Source organism: Solea solea, chromosome 13 (genome assembly GCF_958295425.1).
Source record: "Solea solea chromosome 13, fSolSol10.1, whole genome shotgun sequence".
Taxonomy (NCBI): Eukaryota; Metazoa; Chordata; class Actinopteri; order Pleuronectiformes; family Soleidae; genus Solea; species Solea solea.
Genome location: NC_081146.1, coordinates 20,065,755 through 20,089,874, shown reverse-complemented (window position 1 = coordinate 20,089,874; position 24,120 = coordinate 20,065,755). Strand labels below are relative to the sequence as shown.

The 24,120-nt window shown below is 38.3% G+C and overlaps 1 protein-coding gene across 1 annotated transcript in view; it reads left to right on the top strand.

Annotated features, from left to right (window-relative positions):
- LOC131471235 (dolichyl-diphosphooligosaccharide--protein glycosyltransferase subunit STT3B-like) overlaps positions 1 to 24,120 on the top strand; it is a 58,757-nt gene that overhangs the window by 9,736 nt on the left and 24,901 nt on the right. The window lies entirely within an intron of this gene.

The following is a 24,120-nucleotide window of genomic DNA, read 5'->3' as shown; positions in this document are numbered from 1 at the left end:
ATAAATAATAAAAGTAACAATAATAATAATGATAATAATAATAATAAAAACGACTGGAGCAAATAAACATGTGTGGAAATTGGATTAAAAAAAATCCCAGAGTCCCATTTGTCTTGATCAACAGCTTATTTATATTTTCAACATTGTGCCTCATCACTTTGCATACTGTGGCTACAGCAGACCTTTGTGAGCTGTAAGCCTCAGAAAAAGATAAGCTTACTCTTGAATGTGTTGTTGTACTCTTTTTTTTTTAAAAAATAAGTTTTAAATAAATATAAAGTTATGTCTTTTTTTCCTCAGTTTTTGTCAGCAGCAGTTTTTGTTAGTTGAAATAAATTGAATCCTTGTTCCGAGTCTAGATGGGAAGACCAATAGATAAGCTGCTGCAATATTCAGTATCAGACCAATACTGGTCAAGATCATTGGACTGGATATTGAAGGAAAAGGTAAAGTCTGATAGTATACTTAAATCCATAAATATCACATTATTGCTACACTATGCACAGGCTGTAAAGGGAACAATTGACCACTAATGTCAGTTTGGAATGGCATCCTTGTCAAAGCCTGAGCAGGTCTACATCGCATGTATTGGCTGGTTTCTGGTTCATGTCTCGAAAAGAACTACACAATTCTACTTTACGGCATAATTATGTTACTGCTTAACAAATGTATCACACCGAGAGCTGAAACAATGAATCGATTACTAAATTAATCGACAACTATTTTGATAATTGATTGTTTTTTTTCATGATTTAAACGAGTTCTGATTGTTTAAGCTTCTTAAATGTGAGTATTTTCTTCATTACTTTGCTCTGAATAACTAAGAAATCATTAAAAGTGAATCATTTTGGTTTGTGGACAAAACAAGACACTTGAGAACATCATTTCCAGGTTTGACGAACACCGATCAACATTTTTTAAGGTTTTCTGATATTTTATGGACCAAATGATTAATTGAGAAAATAATCGACGGATGAAACTATTATGAAAATAATCGTTAGTTGCAGCTCTAATTAGACCACCACCCGAAGCCACAGCTGACCTTAATTAACAGCATTGGTAATAATCAAAATCATCAGTCTTTAATGGTTAATACTCCAGTATGTTCAAGCTCTTAAACTGAAAATGGAATTTTTACGCTAAAATCTAATTATTGTTATCCACAAATTTACAGTTTTACAAAGAAAAAATAGTAAAGCACATTATTATTTCTTGATTAAGGTGTGAAATTATAGTTGTTTAAGTGCTTGAATGTTATGCTTGATTAATTCCTGATTTCTCAGAGAAGAAGCCCAGTGAGCTCAAGTTTGGGAATAAAAAAGGTGAATTTGGTTTGTTATCTGCCAAATAAATAACAGTAACTTTTTAGTTTGAAACAAGATTTTGAAAGATTCCTAAAATATTTATGTGTTCTCATTTTCATGACAGGTTTTATTAGGATTTGCTTTTTAATAATAAAAAGCAAATCCAACTTTGTGTTCCTTTCTGATAGAAGAAGAAATGGCATAATTTTGCTGGACTGGTATTGGTAGATACTTTATACGCTATTTGCTTTAAAATGTGTCGGACATCGGCAAACGCACCTAGATCTGCCGATATGACTGAAATAGCAGACTGGAAAAGCTGCAACCTCCTTGACACCTGTGCTAGCGCCCCCTACAGCTATTATTTTTCCCAATGAAGATATTTTATATCCACATCTGCTGCGACATGAGTATGAAAAATATTCTGTTAATTTGATTACAGAAGAGACTAAATGGCCTCTGCAGTTGAGCAAAAGAAAGGATGTGGTGTTGGTTATCGGCCCAAGCACAAACGGGTGGAAAAAGGAAACAGCTACCTTCAGAAACAACCTCATTTTTCAAAGATTATTGCTCATGCCAGTTTTTTACTTTTGTCATAAGTATCACTCTGACATTTATCGACAATTTCGATCAATGCAGACACTTTACTGGAGCAACGTATATCCCGACATTCAGCCAAACACGTCAAAACCCATTGAATAATATTTCACTTTTGGGCAGCAAATTCAACCTAGAAAATCAAAGAGCCTTTCGGGGTGATTTTTTTTAAATGTATTTATTTAATTTTTTTAACTGGCCAAGTCAGGTCTCTGATCTCCACTTGCTCAAGGCCAGACGAAGCAAAAAGCAGGAGCTGAAGGACGCTGCTGTGAAGCTCCGGGAAAGAATCACTCTCAAAGATATGAAGTAGCTGAGGCACTCGCTGCCTGGTCCCACAAAATATTTCTAGTGACGTCTCCACACGGTTATTTCAGTGCAGATGAACTGAAGAAACTGAAGTTGGCCCTTCAATGTAGAATACCTTATTTTTATACCACTGTCTTCCGTAAAAATGGAACTATGCACACAACAGTGAAAACCTGAGGCTCCTGCGTCAACACTGTGTGCACAATTCCATTGGTCTCTGTCAAATATCATTCTAAATCACAGTTTTGCAAAACTGTAAACACAAATTGGGTCCTTTAACACAAATGGTTCACTGAGAAACATTGACCTTCAACATACAACACCCCGATTACCCCAATTAAACTAAAATTAAATGTTGCAGCTGTGCTTGCTCAATTTGAAAAAAACTTGAACTGTTTCAGGAAATAAGAGGCCTCAAGTGACGGCTCTTGTAATGAAACCTGCGACATTTGCAACTATAACATAAAGTCAACACCTGTATCTTCAGGAAGCTGATTAGCATGGCCACCTGCCTTTGCATAATGCAAACTCTGCATCAGGGGGTAGGCAAACAACTATTGATCATTTTCAGCCGTTAAGTCAATCTGTTTATAATTCTCTTTGTAAAATCGATATTTTCCAAACCGCAAAATGACGACTTGAATGTTACTGCTTTGTCCAAGAACCAAAGAAGTCCTGTAAGGACATAGAAACCAGAGAGATTCACATTTAAGAACCTCAAATAACTTCTTTTATTATTAGTGCATGAACATAAGTATTGATTTATCTATCCAGAGCTGGAGCAACAGTTTTTCTCTTCTGGCCTGAAATGCAATTATTGTTTGTTCCTTTTTGTCCTCTTTGAATGAATGAATATATAAGGAGTTTGACAAAAGTACAAGTTCAGACAAAATAAGATTTTTTCAAGTCAAGTCGATCTAAATCACTTAATTTGTACCTGTAGGTACATTTGTTTTGTATTTTTTATAAATACATGTTATGGTTTACTAAGTCCTTAGCACATGTGGTGCAGCAGTGAAAAGGGTCCCCCCTCAAACAGAGTTTTGCTGCGCCACGTTCCGTTTTACTGATCTTACGGTATAAAATAAAAAATATATTATAAAAAAAGAAATATCAGTTTTCGGTATGTGCAGTAAGGCTGTATGATTTTTAATAAATATCTAATTTTCGATTGATATATGATTTGCGATGTGAGGGAATGGTCATTTTTACGTATTTATTATCATTTTCATCTGAATTGCATATTTAAATTGATTTACTGTGTGATATTTTTGCTGATCCATGAGAAACGTTTTTTTCTTCAGTCTGTCGGGACAATATTTAATCTAAAATAATAATTTGACACACAGTTGGGCTTTAAGAAATTGTAATTTCAAAATTGCAGAAGCCCATATTGCAATTTCGATAAAATTTCAATTAATTGTTCAGCCCTGCCGCCCAGCACTAGTCTGTGTACTGTTTATTTTCCCATATACTAAATTGATGCATGTACATACTCTGTATATTAATACATTAATTTCCTATCAAGTTATATACATATATCTAGACCCCCAGAACAGTGCCATCCTTAATCCTCAACTAGGCGACCAAATTTCAATCTCACAAATTTAATTTTTATTGTATATCGTATAACAGTCCAGACAACAGCCTAAGTGCCTGCTGAGATAACATTGTTCTCTGGAGACAGCGGTGCTCATCTCAGCTGCAGGGCGGCAGAAGCACCTCATGTTTGTCTACACTGGCATCTTTTGTTCAGATCCTATTCTGACCAAAATATTCTGACTCCAAACCATTCACATGATACTGCTTGTGTTTTTATCACAGGGCAGATGACAGAAAGTGCTTTAGCTCTGTATTCACCTGGGTAATATTTGTCACTTGGCTTCTGTGAGCTTGTTTGTGGGTTATAGTTGGTGCCTCTGCACTGAGCCATTAAAAATCACATTCAGTGTATTGGAAATACATTAGAGCTGAGGTTTTTTTTTCTTCCTGTTAATATCGCCACCAATTAAAGATGGGGGTTGCAGACACTCCGGGGAGGGAGGTAGATGCACTTGTCAGGGGTTCGCTTATGTGTGTCTGTGTGCTGTGAACTCAAAACTTCTGCTGTTTGATCTTGACTTATCACCATGGCTACTATACACACATACTCACAGATATACACACGCACACACACACACACACACACAGACTCTGAAGTGTGTGCAGTGAAGCCTAGTGCCACTTTGAAGTGTGCATGTGTGTGTGTTTGTAGTAGGACTGTGATCCGCTCTGGCACTTCTGTGCTCAATATCAGACGATTATCAGTAGATTTCTTTGTCCCAAAGTAGAGCCCATACTGAAGAGGTGATGAAATAACTGTGCAATTGTTTTTTTGTATGTATGTAACTTTTTTATTTGAAATGGACAGGGTACTGTTACCATTTGACTGTAGCAGATTATATCTTGGGGCTCATTCACATCTGTAGTCAGAATAACACAACAGCACAGCAACAGTGCGGCTTTGTGTCCAAAATATCAAAGTAGAGCCTCGTGACCTCCCGATGTGTCTCATTATTATTATTATTATACTTTGATGTCTGCTATTCAGAGATAAGCCCATGAAGTTTATCTCGGCAACATTTTAAGAGAATTTCCTCTTATTCTGCTCACAAACTTTCCTTCAGTCAAATACGAGATGTGTGTGTGACTAAAGTTGTATTTAAATAACAAAGTGGCTGTAGGAGAAATATGAGTCGTCAGTGTCTGCTGGTTTCTTTGCGCCTGCACCTGCTGAAAATCATATAGTTCTGTGCCATGTTTACATTCTTTTGTATTTTTGTTTGTCTCCTGTACTGCAATTAATGTGTGTTTAACTTTGAAATTGGAGTCTAAATTTACACCGCTTTTCTAAAGCGATGCTGTGGTTAAATAAATACATTAATTGTTTACGGGGGAAAAAGCGTCTCCATCAGTCTCTTTGTCCTGCTGACAGCCCAGGACTTTTGTCTTTGTCTGTTTTGTTGCTGCGTTGTGCTGCACAAAGAGTGATTAATCATTAACTCCTCACATATTTTTTTAATCCGTTTTTGCTTTGACTGATGTTTATTTTGTTCATTGTCAGGCCACAGCTTTGCAGGGTCGATTGGAATGACACAGTGAATGAAATTAATTTTATCAGGCTGGCAGGCCGTCTATTAAAAAATATTTCATTTCACGGTGAATTCTTCCTAATTTTTTTTCAAGTAAGTCTGACTTGAAACCAGCCTATTGACTAGTTTGAAACGATACCACATGAAATTTGCTGGCATTTGAAACTGTGCTTATGAATTTTGAATTATTGTCTTAAAGGAATACTTTACCGATTTGCATTAGCTTTGTATAACTAGAATGGGGTAATATTTTTGAAAAAGTTAAAAGATAAATATGCCAATAATCCTTCATTTGGAGAGCATTTATTGTACACAACAGTGCTGCAAGTTGATCAGTTGACTCCAGTTACATTCACTCTACGTGTGTGTGTGTGTGTGTGTGTGTGTGTGTGTGTGTGTGTGTGTGTGTGTGTGTGTGTGTGTGTGTGTGTGTGTGTGTGTGTGTGTGTGTGTGTGTGTGTGTGTGTGTGTGTGAGCCACGGATGAACCATGGCAGCAGGGCAGAGAAGTGATAATTGAATGGAAGACAAGATGCACTTTTAAAGGGCAGTGAAAGTGCTACAGTCACCTCCATCAAACTGAAGTAAAAGTGCACATAAATGTCATAAATATAAAAAGCTTTTCTTTTAGGAGGGTGGGAGGTGGATGAGCTGTCCACTCCCCGAATGATTGGTGGGAGAAAAACCCCAAACTGTTACTCTTTAACAAAGGCAGTGAAACTTAAAAAGTGACACACCGTTTAATCCATCGGGTCGTTTGTCTTCGAGAATAAGACTGGGTGACTGTTGAGCTCTTTTGAGTTCTTGCCAATTCTTCAGATGAAAAATGAAGCTTCACATTCAGTGAATGGCCACTTTGACCACTTTCCTTTTTGGTCAATTGCCTTTTTCTTGTGTGCTTTGAACTACTTATTCTGTCAGTGTTCTGACTGTGTACTGGTAATATATTAGCTCATGCAGTCTTTTTTTTTTTTAATCGTGTTATTGTGACACCGACAAGATGAAATAAATGTCACCTAAGGAACCACAATTCTATGTTGAGCTTAGATGCTTCATACACTTGACCTACTCATGCACACTTAATGCAATCAATCATACTAAATCATTTTATTACCTGTGTTTAGATGGTTTATTCTAGTCTTCAGATATTGATACAGTTTGTCTCCTAAACACTTTTATGTCTGTGTTTTTGCTTATTTACCATACACAAACTATTTCAGTGTCTTACTTTAAAATGGGGATGTTTGATGATGTAGTGTAGAAGCTACTTTGAAATAACTTTTGCAGATTAATACCTGGTCCAATACTGGTTAAAATCGCTGCATCAGATATGATGGGAATGAAAAAAATGTAGTCCTGTTGTGGGCTGTGTATTTCTTTTTTAGAAAAAAAAAATATTTAAGAGAATTATGTCTTTGAAATGGCACAAATGTGTTGGTAACCACTTCATGGGTTGAAAGATCAGTTTGCGATATCGCTATCGGACAAGAAAAAGTCATGTCCTCTAATTTAAAAAATCCAGGTGTTTGTACTCGCCGAAAACGCATATTTATGGCATGATCTGTAACATAACTCGGTGGTAGTGTGTGGACAGCAGGTGCAAGCACAGCTGATCCTATGTGTTTTGTGTAGCTGTAGCATCTGACAGTTGACAAGGGTCTGACCATTGTTGGTATATTGTATAGGTTTGCAGAAGAAAACAACAGCAGCCCACACAGCAGTGACTTGGTTAGTTTGGATATCCAGAGGAAGTATTCTGCCGTTAGCTCAGCAGCTGCTTTTTTCAAATCGGTGCTTCTGTTTTTTTAGGTTTCATATTTGTCAGACACTATTCCCTATCGCTCGTACATGTGGTGAAACGATACATTTAAGATTGATTTTTAAAGTACATTATTTAGACGATTGTGAGAAGTGTTGCCTTTTCCTACAGGCATCTGTCTTATTTTGTCCCTGAAGCCCACGGCTTCTTGCTCACATATTCTTAATAAAACATCGGCACCAGACCCATTCATCATCATTCATCTGTCTCGTGTTGGATCAGTGAAGACACTGAATTGCTCAGGGCCAGCTTTGTGCAGGCAGGGACTGCGCTGCGTTGATTTAGTTCACTGTATCCCACCGCATCAGAAAAAATAGAATGTGCTGCGCTTGCACATTTTCTCATTTCATTGAAGACAGTAATCTGTAACCATCTCAGTCAATTTTTTATCTGTTGGACATCCAATGTGTCAGTGTTTGTGCGCAAGTATTAAGGATTTATCATGATTCATTTGACAAGTTGACAAGTTAACAGGTGACACAGTTTCTCAGTGCTGCTAAAGGGAGTCCCCGCTCTGTCTTTACTTGTTGAAATAGGACCGATCGTCCACATTTGCTCATTATCATTTTTATTAGAGATGTCCTGGAACAACTCCAGAGATCTGTGTCATGGCTTCATGCAGCCGCAGGGTAATGACATTTTCTTTGTGGATTGAATCAAACCAATCAAAATCCCATTTATTTTTTTGTGAACTTCTCCGGGTTTTGTGCTTTATAGTGGTCCATCTGAAGTCTGCCCCACTTTTTTTTTTTTTAAAAACGTGGGAGACCACAGACACAACGGACTTTGTGACTGATTGTCAAGGTTTTAATCCCGAGAAAGCATAGAAGCACAGACTAGACGAACCGGTCAAGACGCAGGACCACACACTTGGCATTTAATCAAATATTTCATTGAGGAGATTCCAGGGATTTGTGATCTCACTGAAACTCACATGATTTAACGTGATTTCTGAATATAAACACAGACATGGAGGCCCAAAAAACCCCCCAAAACTGTGGTTGAAGTCATGGCTGAGAAGACGGAAACATCCGTTTTCCAGTCAACTCACTCTTATTGGTTTTTGTTGGGTTCTGCTCTTGCCCAAATCGCTGTTCAGTTGTAAAAATATCAAACAAAGTTTAATACTTCATATGAAATCGGGAAGACTCGGATGTGTCCGATTGACGTTAAAATCGTGTCTGTTAACCCGTCCGCCGCAAAGGATTATTTAGCCAGATAATCTATTCAAATCGGAAGACACCCATGATAGTCGGAAGGTCCAGATCGGGACCAAAATAATCTAATTTGGGCCAGGCATTCCTCTCCTTCACTTGATTCTAAATTTGCAGAATTTCACCTTAAATTTTGAAGGACTTGCCAGTCTGTGACCTCCCTGATTCTTCTTGCCACAGATGCTGGCTGTTGGCCAATTGGCCAACTATTTGTTGAAGTCCAGCTGGTAATTTGGTAATATACATTATGTTGTTCAATAGTGGCCTTGTCTTTCATTTACATTTTAGCATGTCGTCCAACCCAATCTCCTCATCCCGACGGGGATTTTTCGAAACAATTTTCATTTATTTCCCTTTTTTATGAGCCATTTGTTCTTAAGTAAAGTGTTGTGTAATAGTTTCTATGAAAAGAAAGGGACGTTATTTATATTGATACCGCCATATAAGAAGAATATGAGTTCAAGAATGGGTGACTGACACGCCGGTTTTTAACATGCACTTTTGGGCTTATAATTATCAGCTGGTGGTAGTTAATGAGTGTGAAACCACTGTATGATCACATTGGACCTGGTGTTCTTCTATCAGCGACATCAGAACTGGGAGGCTGCAGCAAGGACGTGGTAATTCTGTTAACGATGGGAGAAGCATTAGTTTTACTGAAACAGTCAAACATTCTTCTTTTATGTTTATACTCTTGTTGTTAGTGTTTCATGAGGTTGCAAGTGTTACACAGTTTACTTGCAGCTACCTTATAACACATAATGAAAAGTGCTGCTTTTTAAAACTAAGTTCAGCAAAGTGAGCTCAAACTTTTGAGTGCTTGTCCGCTATGATGCAGAGGAGTGAGTAACACAGTGGGGGGCCCCGAAGAACACGTAAACACTAGTCTTCAGGCCAAGGCTGCCGTGATATGAAAGGAAATTAACTCATAACTCTGTGGAAAATATGATATATGGGAGGAAACACTCCAGACAGTTCAAAGCCTGTATCGCCAGAGCCGTAAATCTGACAGACACAGCATGGATGTGTATCAGAGTTTATGAATCATAAAGGAGGACAGTACCAGTTTATTTAATAAAAAAAAATTAAAAAGTGAAATTTGTTGCTGTTGACGATAGAAGATGAAGAAGAGTGGCTTTGACAGAGAGTTGCCTTGAAATGAGCTTTAATGATCCGTAAGATGTTTATTCTCAAAGGATAAGCTGACAAAGGCTACAGTAGGGATCTGAATCGCTCAGTATCCTTTGTTTTGGTTCAGAGGGCTGCAATTCAGTTGTTGAAAGACAATCGATTCATGTTGATGCTTTAGGATCTTCAGCTTTGTGACATTTAAGTAATTGGATGTATTTTTTTTCCATTGTCTCCGAACAAAGGGATACCATATTTCTCTATCATATCCCTAAGTTATCAAAAACTAAACTGTCAAATACATTTTTTGCAGAAAAAGAAAATGGTTTGAAGTTGCCAGCATTTTTTTTTAGCACCTGACAAATCACTTTCATTATTAGTCATAATCAGTCATACAGGTCTGTCTGTCTCTATTCATTTCGATCTTTACATTGAGTCATTGGCTTATGTCTGTCTTTTCCTGCAGCGTCACCATCATCACCTGTGTATTCAAACCACCGACCGCTTACGAGGTCAAACTTCAGAGGCTGGTCATTTTGTCTCCTCCGTCAGCCGCAGTAAAAAAATTTATTACCCATCAGCTTGAGATTTTATTCAGCACATAGACCCTGTTTTGACACATAAATGAAATGAGAAAATAGCCGGTGAACCCTGAGGGCGACTGTCACCCTGAGCAAGACATGGAGGAGTTGGCTTTGTGCCTCGGTGCCAAAACACAGACGGAACAGAGACCTTTAAAATGAGGCTTCTATGTACGACAAGAGGTGCTAACAGCGTGTTGGATGGAGTAATGCACATTATATCAGTCTAAACTGGAATAATTACTGCCTCCTCACATCATTATTATGAGATGCCTGGTATTTAAATAGGGACCAGGCTCAGGAGAAGTAATTCCATAAGAACGATTAGATAGACGTAAGAGTCTGACTTGAAATAATGGATTCTCACATTTTCTTTCTTTTCTTTTTTTGTTGTCAATTCAGTGGAATAACATTTTAATTAATGATACACTCCTGTGTTGCAGGGCACTCTTTGAAAGAATGCACTGGGTAAATGTTAAGGAAGCGCTGTGTTATTTTTAATTGACAAATGTTTTGTGCTGCTGTGCAGATTTCAAGATAAGTATCACAAAGGTGATCCAGACAACATAAGAAAATGATTTTTTTTTATTGGTTCATTTTTAATTAACTAATTTGTTTTTTTAAGCGTTCATGTTATTAATTATTTCATTGTTAATTTCAGATAAACTCATCGCAACTTGCAGTAGGGCTGCAACTAACGATTATTTTAAGTCATAGTCTAGTTTTACTGAAATGAATCGACTAAGCAAACCTACGGGCTTTGAAATATACAGCCTAGAAACCCATCAGACTGGTTGTGGTAATAACCAAGTTGTGCAGCAGAGGGAGCTGCGAATGCAAGTTTTGTCATCTTTTTTTTTTTCTTTGTAGCTCTAAATTGTCCGTAGGTGTGAATGTGAGAGTGAATGGTTGTTCGTCTGTGTGCGTTTGCCCTGTGATGGAGATCTGTCCCGGGTTACCCTGTCCTTTTGCCCCGTGTCAGCTGGGATTGGCTCCAGTGACCCGTGATCTTCATGTGGAGGATAAAGCGGTAAACGGTGGGTGGATGGATTCTTGTCGTTGCAGCACCAGCTCAGTGGTGAACAGTGGTAAAAGTGGTGTCTCTCTTGCTTGCAGAGCTATTTTGCTGAATTCCTGTGGTGCCACAGCATTAGGGATAATCTTTTTTTATGAAAATACTGTTTGACAAATGGCTTTTACAGACTGACTTTAGCTCAATATGGTGGCTTATGGTTGGTCATTTCAGACCATTGGTGGGAAACCCTTTTCCTGTCTGGGGCCATTTAGATTTTTATAACATCCTTGGAGGGCTGTTCTAAATTATTGAACACATATATCACACTACCCTCTCTCTACCGCAGTGGCAGTGGCAGTGGCTGCTTCTTTGAGCCATTCGATGTCAGATGGCAGCGATAACGACAATGCCACTGGCAGCTGGTTTCCCAGGTAATAGTCGGTCTTGATGTCAACTGAGCTGGATTTGTTGAGACCTACTCGCAGCCTTAGGACGTCCTGAAGAACCATCTCTCATTAGAAAAAGGGGAAAAAAAGCTTAGAATTTACAGTTTGTTGAACTGGAACATTGGGAGGACGTTATGCTGAGTTTTAAGCTTGTGTTTAGGGTTCTGCACCAAAACCTGCTTCACAAGTGATTGTCTCTTTTCTTTTCAAGTCATTATTATCCGGCTTAAAACAATCGGGGGTTAAAGGTTTGGGTAAAATATCCAATGTTTGATTTGTCACAGTTGCAATTTGATTTGAGATAACCTTTTCATTCAAGCCATCGTTCAGTATTTACTGTTATAGATTTAAAGGTTTGGACCAAAATATTGACTACCATGCTCTACTGAATTCTAATGCCAGTAGGGCAGGAACTAATCTTTTATTTTCATACTTCCATAATTAATCTGTTGATTATTTGAGTACTTAAAATGTCAATGTTTCTTCAAACCTGAAAATGATGATGTTCTCAAATGTCTTACTTGTTCACAAACCAAAATGTTTTAGTGAGTATATGGAGCAAAGAAACCAGAAAATAGTCACATTTTAGAAGCTGCAAAATCTGAAAACCTTTGATTTAGTAATCGATTAATAATCAATTCATTAAATAATCGTCCGAGCCCTAAATGCAAGGTGAGAAGTTAAAGATATGAATATGTTTTCAACATTTAGAAATTACATTTTTGCTGGGATATGAAAGGAAATTCCCAGCACAGAATAGACCATAGAGCAATCAAAACCAGAAGAATGAAATGGCAGCCATTGGGATTTGCTTATTGCATTGTTTAAAATTGCAATTTTGTTTTGAAAACAATTGTTCAGCCTTCACAACATTATTATTGCAATATGAGTGATGTGCTTCATTGTTCTGTATAAAAAGGTACAAGCATGACATAAGACAGCACTGTTGTAGCAGATTTATGCTGGTAGCCGATGAAGTCTCAGAGCCAGATGGATTTTCTGAATAAAAGCGAGAGCCAGCATGGTGGAAACTGTTGTTTCATGTCACATCTTTGATCCTGGAACTCCAGCATGCTGTCAGAAATTACACACTGGGGTGCAGTATGCAAGGCCATGACACACAGAGGGGCTTTAACAGCAGTGTAGTGGGATGTCTGAATAAAAGGGGTTGAAGTGACCCTGCGTTTTAATTAACTAAGTCATGTTTGTGTAGTTGCAACAAACCCTCTGGAGTGGAAGACTCAACTACTCAAGCACCAATACTTGTAAAGTCACAGTGACAACGTTATGTGTTTGGTTTTTGGGAGACTTTAAGCAAATACATTACAGCCATCATTAGTAGATTCTAGTGTTTTATATCATGGTGTTTTTGCATAGTTTCAACAGTTCAACTCATGAGCATGAGTAAGTCCTCCAGTGAGAGAGAGGCATAGTTGAGTGTATGGGTGTGCGGTGTGTGTTTAGTGTCATGTCTTGTGATCTGCTCTGAACGCACTCACTGGTCTTGAGCAGCTGCTTGTATAAGCATCTCCCTCATAAAATAATCATCCAGACTGCAATGGGCTGAGATGGTGCTGTGTTGGGCCTATTAGCACTTCCCACTGACCGACCATCAGCACTAAAAACGCACTCTCACTGACACCCGACTCCCATTCAGGCACAGCAGTGATGTCAATCCCATCCTCCATGATGCCTTTGTGGCACCAGATTTACATTTTAATGTTGTGTAGAAATCTGAATTTAACGGCATGTTTACGTAGTTCTAATCCGTCACTCTGTACATGTCTGCCAAACCAGACAAAAACAAGTTTAGAATCAATACAGAACAGAAATTGAAGCTCCTCTAAATCCTCACTGCATACAAACACCTCCAGACAATTGAAATTTGATCAAAATTGCCATATTTCTTGCCAAAATGTGTCTTAAAAGACCATTTTAGATTAGTGTCCTGACCTATACACATCTTCTCCAAATTTAAAGAGAGCATCTTTGTTTCTCACAGATTGGCACAAATATAACAGTAATCGTTTTAAATGTTATTCAAATGAAAATGATATTATATAAAAATGACCATTTCCTCTCATATCAGTGTTCAATAATCGCAATTAGACATTTATTAAAAATTGTTCACCCCTACTTGTGTCTACCTGTTCAATCAACACAATGTAGAATATCGACCTTCAAAATAATGTCCAAAATTATTTTGATCAACTTGCATTGGGATGTATGGCAGAGTCGGCGCAGGTCTGCATTGCTTTTTATTACAATTTTGGAACCTTTAGTTTTGGGTCCATGCCGTTTTGTTTCTAATATCTTGAAATAAATGAAAAAATATAAAGAAATGTTATCATATTTGTTTAAAATGCTGTAACACCTACAGTAACATAGTTGTTTTGTACATTAGAAATCCTGCTTTTGAGTTTACCCGTATCTTTGACATTGTCAACAATTGCACATATTTTATGTCAGTTGGAACAACGTGTCGGTTTTACATGTACAAAGTCTATTCTGTGCTCAGCCCAGTATATTTGCATATTACAGTTACAGTTGCACACAAACCTTTGCTTTTGTGTGCCGTTCTGACTGCTGCACACACACACTCACGCACGCTCAACCTATAAACACTTACACTCACAGCTGTAATGGCAAACAGTCTGTATTCATGTAATTAAATAAATAATACATTTCCACCCACTCATCTGCTGCACATCTACCGTATTAGAAGCACTTTTTGTGCTCCCCACTCACTAACACCCATTCACACACTGCTGGCGCAGCAGGCAGGAGCAATTTGGGGTTAAGTGTCTTGTCTCAGGGACACGCGCTGCGACTCAAAGCCACATGTCTGTGACTTAAACCCCCCTCTTTTTTGTCGAAAGACGTCCCACTGGACCGACTTACCCGCAGCCGCCCCATTACATTTGTCACATAAAATCAAGCAATCAAAACCAAAGGTGCGTTCTGAGCAGCCGTTTTAGTTTCCAGCCACAGTACATCGGCAATAAGACAAATAACTGAACAATTATTCAGCTATGTAGCACACTAGGGCTGGGAGTTTTTAAATTCATACCGATAGTATACAGAAATAAATAAATAATGAATACAGTGATTAACACATTAATGTTAGACCACCAGTCATAAAAACAAGAAAGAAATATTTTAGAAATGTATCAAAAACTAAAAATGTTAATTATTTATTTGGCAAATAACAAACTAAATTCATCTTTTTATACCCACAGTTGACCCGGCTCACTGGGCTTCTTAATCAAACACAACATTCAACCACTAAAAACTATATTTTTATGTACAGGATTGCAGTTTTTTGTGAAATTTGGACAACATGGATAATAATAATTATATTTTTGCATTAAAAATCTACTGCACACTACAAACTCTGGTGTATTAACCATTACAGAAAAGTGATTTTGATAATTACCAATGCTGTTAATTTAGGGCAGCTGTGGCTTTGGGTGGTGGTTTACTAAATTTGTGGAGCACAGTCAGTATCTCTGCCTCCGTTTCGTTCCAGTGTTGCTCACGACACAGCTTGAAGCATGTGTGAGGAAAAGTAGGGGATTTTTGAGACAAAGAATACTGTTTTTTTTCCAGTCAAAGGAAAACGTAGGCCACAAAATTCAGTAAATGGTGAATTTTAAGTTTATTTTCTTACATTGAGTGACGCGTATAAACAATCTATTTATGCAATTATTCAGGAAAAACTTCATTTCTCTTGCCGGAGGTGTTAAGAAGCTGAGTTGCACTTAAAACTGGTAATTTTTTATCAATCATTTCATTGTCTTTGCACTGATTTGAGTGAAAAGCAGTAGAATGTCTGTGTTGTGCAGCAGAAGCAGCTCCAACTGCTGAGATCCTAAAATAAGGGTGAATGGACATATTGGAGAGAAGAGTTAAAAATAGGAAAGAAGAGCTGCAAAGACCACAGGGATTTCTCCTTCTCTGTTGGACTATTTGCAGCACCAGGCTCTGTTTCTACACCACAGTAATTTTCTTCCTCTGTTTCACGGAGTTTCGGGTTCTTCTCCAACTCGGAGGTGAAGCAGCTGCTCAGCTGGAGTACACAGTGAAGTGGAACTGGTCACACAACCTATCTGCATGCACATCGTTCTTTTACCCTCTCAGTCTCTGAACCCTTAAACCTCTCGCAGGCCTCTCTCCTCTGAGCGTGAGTGGTTTACCGTGCTTGTCATTCACTCACCTTGGTTCTTTAGCTGCCTCTGGGATTTGAATTCTGACTTCATATGCAGCAAATCCAGTTGCAGATAATGGACTTGAGCCACAACCAATGATGATTTTCATAATCCATTAATCCGTCAGTTATTTTCTTGTTTAATCAAGTACTTGTTTGGTCCAAAAAATGCAGGAAAATGTTGAAATCGGTGTTTGCCAAACCTCGGAAGTGATGCTCACATGTCTTGTTTTGTGCACAAACTGACATTTTTTGATAGTTTGAATGGTTTCTTTTGTCAAATGGAGCAATGAAACCAAGGACTATTCACATTTCAGAAGCTTTGGTTTTCAAAATAGTTGGTAATCGTTGCAGCCCAATAATGAACACCTTTCTGTTGGCAAATATTTCCTTGGTTAATTGTTAGGTTTGTGAAGCTGAAACTGTGTGGGGAAAAAAAATGACTGTCCATCACAGTATCCCTGAGCCCAAGGTGATGTTTTGCGTCAAACCAAGGGCACTTTCATAATTGAGCAAAGCCATGTGAGGTGAAATTACACAGACCGACATAACGACGTGATAAGAGCAGGATGAATGGGGCCGGATCAGTGCAGAGAATCGGACCATGAAATAAGCCTCTGGCCCAAATTAGCTTTTTAAGTGTGTTTGATTTCAGCCAGAAAGTCTGAACACAAACATGTACAGCACACTAATATTCTGATCTATTGGAGATTTGATACAGGTCATGTAAAGATTACATTCTTATGCAAAGACCAAATTTCTCGCTCTGAGCTTTGTATTTTCTGATGTCGAGATGTGAGATGGTAAAAAAAATGCCTTTGAGATTCATTCCCGAACAAATATATACATTTTTTAACCATCTTGTTGATGGATTTTCCCAACTAGAGGGCAGTATTACAGGCTGCAGAAGAGGAAAGTTCACGTCACTGCATGGATGACTGCTAGAAAATCATATTTTGATTCAAAGAAACAAAGCACGAGTTAAAGTTAGGAGTCATACTTTCATTGGAACTTGCTCAGTTGCATGTAAATAAGAATATTAGTTAAATAAGTTTGTAACGGCTTAGTTTCAGAATAACCTGTCCTCTACAAACCTTTGTATTGAACCACATCTTTGTCAGGGTTTCAGCAATTAATCATTTTATAAACCAAACAACTAATACTTTGAATTGAAAAATCCAATCAGCAGATACACTGTTAATGAAAATAATAATCATTAGTTGCAGCCCTATCTACTCTCTCTTTGACTTTAAAAGTAGATGTTACCGAAATCCAGTGCCTGGTGGACATGATGAGTCATTTAAAAGAATTGTTGAGGGAGATGTGAGCCTCGTTTCTCACATCGCATCCCCTCCGAGAGCCCGGGCTGCTCACGCTCCGGCACAGGCCGGATAACTGAACAGAAAATGCTCTTATATCATCTATCTATTTCACCCTGGGGCCTCTGACTCCTGCCCACTCCTGTCTTTGTCTGTGGCCAACACTCTGTAGCATAGTACAACACTCTTTTTTTTTTTTTTTTCACTTTTTCACCACCTGACCTCCGCCTCAAGTCCCATGAAGCTATGAAACTGTGGCCGTTTGTGCCCCCCACACTCTCTTCACCCTCAGTTCTGACAAAAGACAGTTTTACTTTGCCAAACACCGCCACTCCTTTAGTATAATCAGACAAAGCAATACTGTGTTCCTACACAAATGAATGAAATGAAGCCTGAAATGATTACAGGTAGTACACATTAGTAAGTCGGCAGCTTCAAAGTACAGCTGTTTTCAGACATGAACTCTGGTAAAGGTCTGGGAAAATTGTGTCCAAAACATTCTCCCGGCTTCGCCGTTCTCGTGTACAGAATGCAGCGTGAGGTTGTCTCTCGGTCAGACCAGAACTTTCAGGTGAAGGGTGCGTCCTGGGTCCAACAGGCAGGAGGCAAGAAAACTCACCCACACACTCAGTTGGTGCATCATTAGTTATAATGATTACAGTTTGTGGTGCAGGTCAGGACTGCACGATACGCTCACTGGCCACTTTATTAGGTTACAATTATCTTCTTCATATCTGTAATGAATGGTTGTTTCATAAATGCTGCAGGTTATTATTACCTTGTTATCATATTTAAACCAGTCTGACCATTCTCCTCTGACCTGCTTTACCAAGAAGGCATTTTCTGCTCACAGAACTGCAGCTCACTGGATATTTTCTGTTGTTTTTTTAACTTTTCTATTTCTGAAAGATTCTGACGGGGCCGAGTATAGCACCAAGAATCAATTAAATCACCTTCCCCCTCCGTTCTAATGCTCGGCTTAAACGTCACAATAGTTGATATGCAATGTTTTAGTTTAGTTTTATTCTACAACTTTTTTGCTGCTTCATTCAAACAAATGAATTGATTCACTTTCATAAAAAAGCAGCGTCCACTGCCAGCACATGAATAAAACTTGTATATAAGTAAGAAACAGCAGAGAACATTTTGTGGTAACACATGAAATAACATTTAATCACACTGATGTTTTGGGATTTTATTCGGTTTACTCTTATTTAGCACCTTTTTTAATCTTTATTTTCCTAGTCTGTACACGTGCACCCACCTTCACAACCACCTTTATTATTCTAGAATTGTCACATTTTCACTATTTAACTATTGAAGTCTTCTTTTGGACATTTTTTCTTATTGCAATTATGTCACACAGACAAAACTTCACACTTTTTTAGTTTTACTAATGTAATAATAGTAATAATAATAATAATATTATTTTAACAATATTGCGCAGCCCTCGTAAAAGGTAGAATCTGTCTGTGATGGCTGTTGGTGGCAGTCGCTGCACGCGTTGGCAGCTTCCTCTTTTGCTTCGCGGTTTCTTAAACAAATGGTTGCTCTTCGTCATTCACCAAAGGATTGCATCACTGCATTCTTTTTAAAAGAAATGCTTCATATGGTTATTTGCATGGATGTACAGCAACATGTACAGAATAAGATCATTTTGGTTTATTTCCTTTTTTTTTTTTAAATAGATCAATAAAAATAACTATTAGATGCTGCTTCCATTAATATAAATGTTACTTCTCTGTGACATTTTAGTACCAGTCGTAAATATGTCCTTGACTGACCCAGTGCACGCTGTAGTTACAGCTTAGAACACGGAAGGTCAGTAGTGTCCTCAATTCTGGGTCTTTAGCCGGTGTCTTTATGTGTAAAGTTAACATTCACAAGTGTGTATTTCTAGTCTAGATATTAAACAAAGTCTGAAAGAGTGGTTTGTTTTTATTCTGCAGTACTTTGTTTCACAGTGAGTATTGGGGTTAAACCCAGGAAGCTGCTGCTTACGAAAGCATGACACTGCATTTGGTTAAAGTCAGTGAAGCACAGTCGGCCTGGTCAGCGGCAGTTTTGTGTCTTTCTAGTCTGGCTACTCTTTACTGTGACCTCAAACTTTTATTTAAGTTTAATATGTTGCATGACAACCTGTTTTTATTAAGATTTACTGTGTTTTTTTAATTAATGTCACTATTTCATTGCTATAACAAGGATTTGTTTTAACGTATGCATCACAGTCGTGTGTTTTAATAATTTGGTCTGTCCATTGTTGATGGTCGGTTGATGAGCACCAGCTATCGGTGAAGAAAGGAAATTCAATATGAACTTCCTGTTTAATTGTGGGTAACCAAACGCACACACACTGTGAAAGCAGCGTGGTGTGCAATAACCCTGCACAGGCTGCTGCCCCTTTACCTCAGTTAAGAAAGGATAATAGGAACGGGTCATTAAAAGGTGATGCTGCCCTAGACTGCTGCTGCTATTTGGTCATCTGCCGTGTTTGCAGCAGTGAGTGATTTTGAGATTTTGTTTATAATTGCTCCTAATTATACAGTTGTATACACAATGATATTGCTCTTTTAGGATCCTAACTTCACTTGTTATGTGTTGTATTTTTTTTAATTGACTAATTCAGCCTGTTGAAGAGGCGCACAGGTGGCTTTTTTTCCACGTCAAAGCTGAACCTGTTTGAATGAAAGTCTATGGGGAAAAAAAACAAACAAACCCAAACCCTCTTAATCACTTGATTTATTGTATTGGGAAATGTTTCCCTGAAATGTTTATGGTCTCAATCACTATTTTTAGGTCTTTTTTTTACAATACAGCATGATATCCATTTGGTAATTTATGGCTGTGGTGGGATAAACTGCAGATGTCAGACGCGGTGACCTCTCGGTTGTCTTTACTGCCTGAACAGAGTCATAAATAAACATTTCATCCGATTTTTTACAAAGTTGTTCCGCAGCTTTTTAAACTTTACTGCCAAGGGGTTTACTGCCAAGTTTCAATACATTTATCTACAGCCACGGTTCTCAAACTGTGGTACACGTACCACCGGCGGTTCAGCTGGAGTGGAGCTGAGGAATTTTGTAAGTACAAGTAAATTATCTCTTGCTCCGTCTTAATCTAATCTCACTATTCCAGTGTGTGAAGTCTATCTGAGGAAGAGGAGGAGGAGGATGAAAGAGAAAATGATCTTATTGGGAATAAATCTGGCTCCTGTGAAGGTTCCGTAGCTGACTTTGCTACAGTATTTGCTGATCATCCACAACTTTAAAAACCAGTGTTGAGGCTTATTGGTGTGTACATCTTCCTGTCAATACATAATTATCTCGGGGCCATTTCAGTCTACATTTTCCATTTCGTCATTTTTATTCATGTTTACACAGAATGTCTTGCAACCGGTTTAACTACACGATCTTCCTGGACTTTATCTCCTCGAGTTGGTTTCATTTCTTCACACTCTCTGATCCGTCACTGAAACAACGGGTTCAGCTCATTGTTGAATCAGTAGAGAACAGAAAATGGTTTCAGTTGTAGTCGACAGTGCCATGTACTGCCATATATGATCTTTCATTTACTAACCAATGCTGCAGCTGTGTTTCAGATGGTCCATTTCTCTTTCAGTCTTTTCTAGCACACATTTGTTTTAATGGCAAAAGACCATTTAAGGGTGGTATGCAAAGGGATATGACTTGTTTAATAAAGGCTCTTAAAGGTCCACAGTGTAGGATTATGTATCTATAAACAGAAGTTATGTCGAAAAAATATGTTTCTATTTATTTTCCACATGAAAAATTCAGATGCGTTGAGTTTAGGGATGTACGATATTATCAGCACAATACCAGTATTGGCACATACTGGCTTTAACTGCTACCTTACCTGACTTCTATGCTAGCGCCCGCTACAACAATGATTTTTTACTAGAGCTGAAACAATTACTCGATTAATCGATCCCTAAATGAATCATCAATTATTTTGATACTCAATTAATCGTTTTTTTTCATGATTAAATCTAAATTTTTGATTGTTTCAGCTTCTTAAATGTGAATATTTTTGTCATTTCTTTGCTCTATATACTGTAACAAAGAAATCATTAAAGGTGAATCATTTTGGTTTGTGGAGAAAACGACATTTGAGAACATTATCATTTCCAATCTTTTAAATGTATTCATTTTTGTGCAATAAAGACATATTTTATCTACATCTGCTGTGACATGAATAGGCAAAATATTATGTTAATTTCACTACGGAAGAGACTAAATGATCTCTTCAGTTTGGGAGAGAGAACACATCGGTTATCGGCCCAAGCACCCTTGATATATCATAATATCAGATATCGGCAAACAAGTCCTTTATATTACATTCTTAGAAGTCTGCCTTGTGTGTGGAGTAGCCCAGATTGGATAAATCAAACACTGACACAAATATAGGCGTTTTATGTATTAATGCGCCCTGAAGACCACCATAATCTCTCATACACACTTGGGAGGAGAGAACAAGGCAAAACGTTATGCAAATGCTTTCATTATGCATCTTCACACTTTAACGCCTCTACATCCTATGCACTGGTCTTGGAAAGATGCAGGTGGAGGTGGCTTCAAGTGTTGTCATGGTGACTGGTCTGACATTATGTTCGCAAGTGTGCCCACATGGTAAATGTGGTATATGTAGCTTGGCGTAACAAAGCTGTTCAACATTCAGTATATTTTCGCTGTGAAACGAAAGAACACTGCAGAATACAGTTTATTTTAGTCAGTTAAACAAGTGTTGGTGTTAAACTAAGGAAGCTGCAGTTTTGGAAAAGCTTAACACTGTATTTGGTTGAAGTCAGTGAAGCATAGTCAGCCTGGTCAGCAGTATGTTTAAGTGTGTGTGTGTGTGTGTGTGTGTGTGTGTGTGTGTGTGTGTGTGTGTGTGTGTGTGTGTGGGGGTGGGAGGGCGCGTCACATTGGTTTCTCTCTGTGGATTTGAACAAATAGTCGTCTCGATGTATTCCACTCTGCTCACTAAAGCTGTTAGTAAGAGTGAGTAATGAGAGTTCACTCAGCCAGCAGCAGTGCCATACGTCTTATATTTGTTTTATTAGTTTAGTTTCCACGCACAGAGGTATACCCGACTGAAGTAGAACACTACACGTTGTACCAGGCTTGGTATTATATTGCTCATCGCCGAGTTTCTTATGATCCAGGGAAGTTGTGACCAGGCACTTCGGAGAGAACGCAGATCTCCAATTTAGCGTAATTAGGTGTGGCCGTGGTCTATTACTCCTCCTGGTCCCTGTTTACTCCACACACAAAAAACTTTTCTAGCACTTCGCTCTCACTTCTAATAAAACCAGAGGGTATTTTGTTGCGCTCATTAACGGGTTCAGCCATCTGACTTTAAAGACCGTAACAGAGCCTAAGTGGCTGTGTTACGGTCTCATCAGGCTTTTTTTTTTGGATTATATATGGAGATTGAACGTATTTGTAAAAGACAGAGCTGGGCGAATGGCCTAAAAAAGGATACAACGGCAAAATCGTCAAATCAATAAATGCCAGATAATTACAGATCCATTTTGTTATGTTAATGTTAAGTATGAAAGCTTGGTAAACAGAGAAACTACATTTCACTGTACACATCTGAGGTTCTACGCTGTCATGTGTTATTTTTCAAAGTATGTTTATTCAGTGTATTAACACTACATTCATATATAATAATGTGCAAAAGTGTTACATACAGTATAATTATTAATCACTTAAAACACATACGAATGAGGGGGTTAAAGTGTTTACTATTTTGTGTCAACAAAACCTTACACGAGTCGAAGCCTAATTAATGTTACTGATAAAAACCTGTGTTTGTCCGACTTTTTCACGTCAACAAATATCTATTACTCCCGGTTTATTCAAGACATGTAGAACATTACTTACACATGCTGCTCGCTAATATACAAGACCAACTTTCAGTCACATCATTCCAATCCAAATGCCAATCGTCGTTGAATTTGACAGACCTAAAAACAGCAAAGCTTTTGCACAGTACTGTAAAGTATAATATACCCATATTATGTGCAGTGGCACACCTCTGCAGAAGGAAAGCACTGCGGGTAATATATTTATGTTGTGAGAAAAGGCAGAAATGACAATTGGTTGTACAAATTCACCAGCTGCAGCATTGTACAAGGTTTTTTTTTTGTCTGTTTTTTTGTTGCTGCAATAAATTTCCCTTGCTCAAGAAAGGCCATTCTTGTGAGTCTATCCGAAGACATAATGAGCTCGGATTTCCTGGATGATTTACTTCTTCTGAGACCTGAGCTGAAAAAGGTTAAAGAGCTCATCATCCTGTGTGTCAAGTCTGGGTTAGCCGTCTCTCCCCCCCCACCAACCCCCGCAGTAATGCTGGATTTCGGGCTCTTGACTGTAAGGATGGAAATACACAGTATTTAATAATACTGAACGACTGCTCCTTCCTGTAGAGCTAAATATGAAGCAGACAAATGTGAATATTGCGCACACACACACACGTCTGTGTTTGAATTTTACTTCTCTATTAGCTTCATCCTTATTGGACACTAGCAGTGAACACACAGACTTGGTGCAGGAGCAGTTGGCAGCACATGTCTGTGCCTGGGGAGCAATGGGGGTTTGGGTACCTTGCTCGGGGGCACCCCAGCCCTTGACCTCATTCAAACCAGCAATCCCCCCCGAACAACAAGCCCAATGTCCTGACACTGAAATGAGGTCCTGTCTTTCTACGAGTGGCTCTTAAAAGTGCGGAATTAGCATTGCAGTTTCAAGCCTTGGACCAAGTGTCACTGGTGGGCACGTAACAAAAAAACACCCTAAAAATACTACCCCTATACTAATAACACAAAGCTGAATGCAAATTGGTGAAGTATTCCATTAAGTTGATATTTAGGTAAATGTTTCTAGCTGCTGATGTGCCCTTGTTTTTTATGACGCCACCTACTGTTTCATGCTCCCTGCGTTGCTTGATGTACGTAGACTAGGCCGACGCAGAACAAACGTAGAGCCGTAATTATTAGCGGTGTTGTGTCCACTGTCCACTGTCTCTC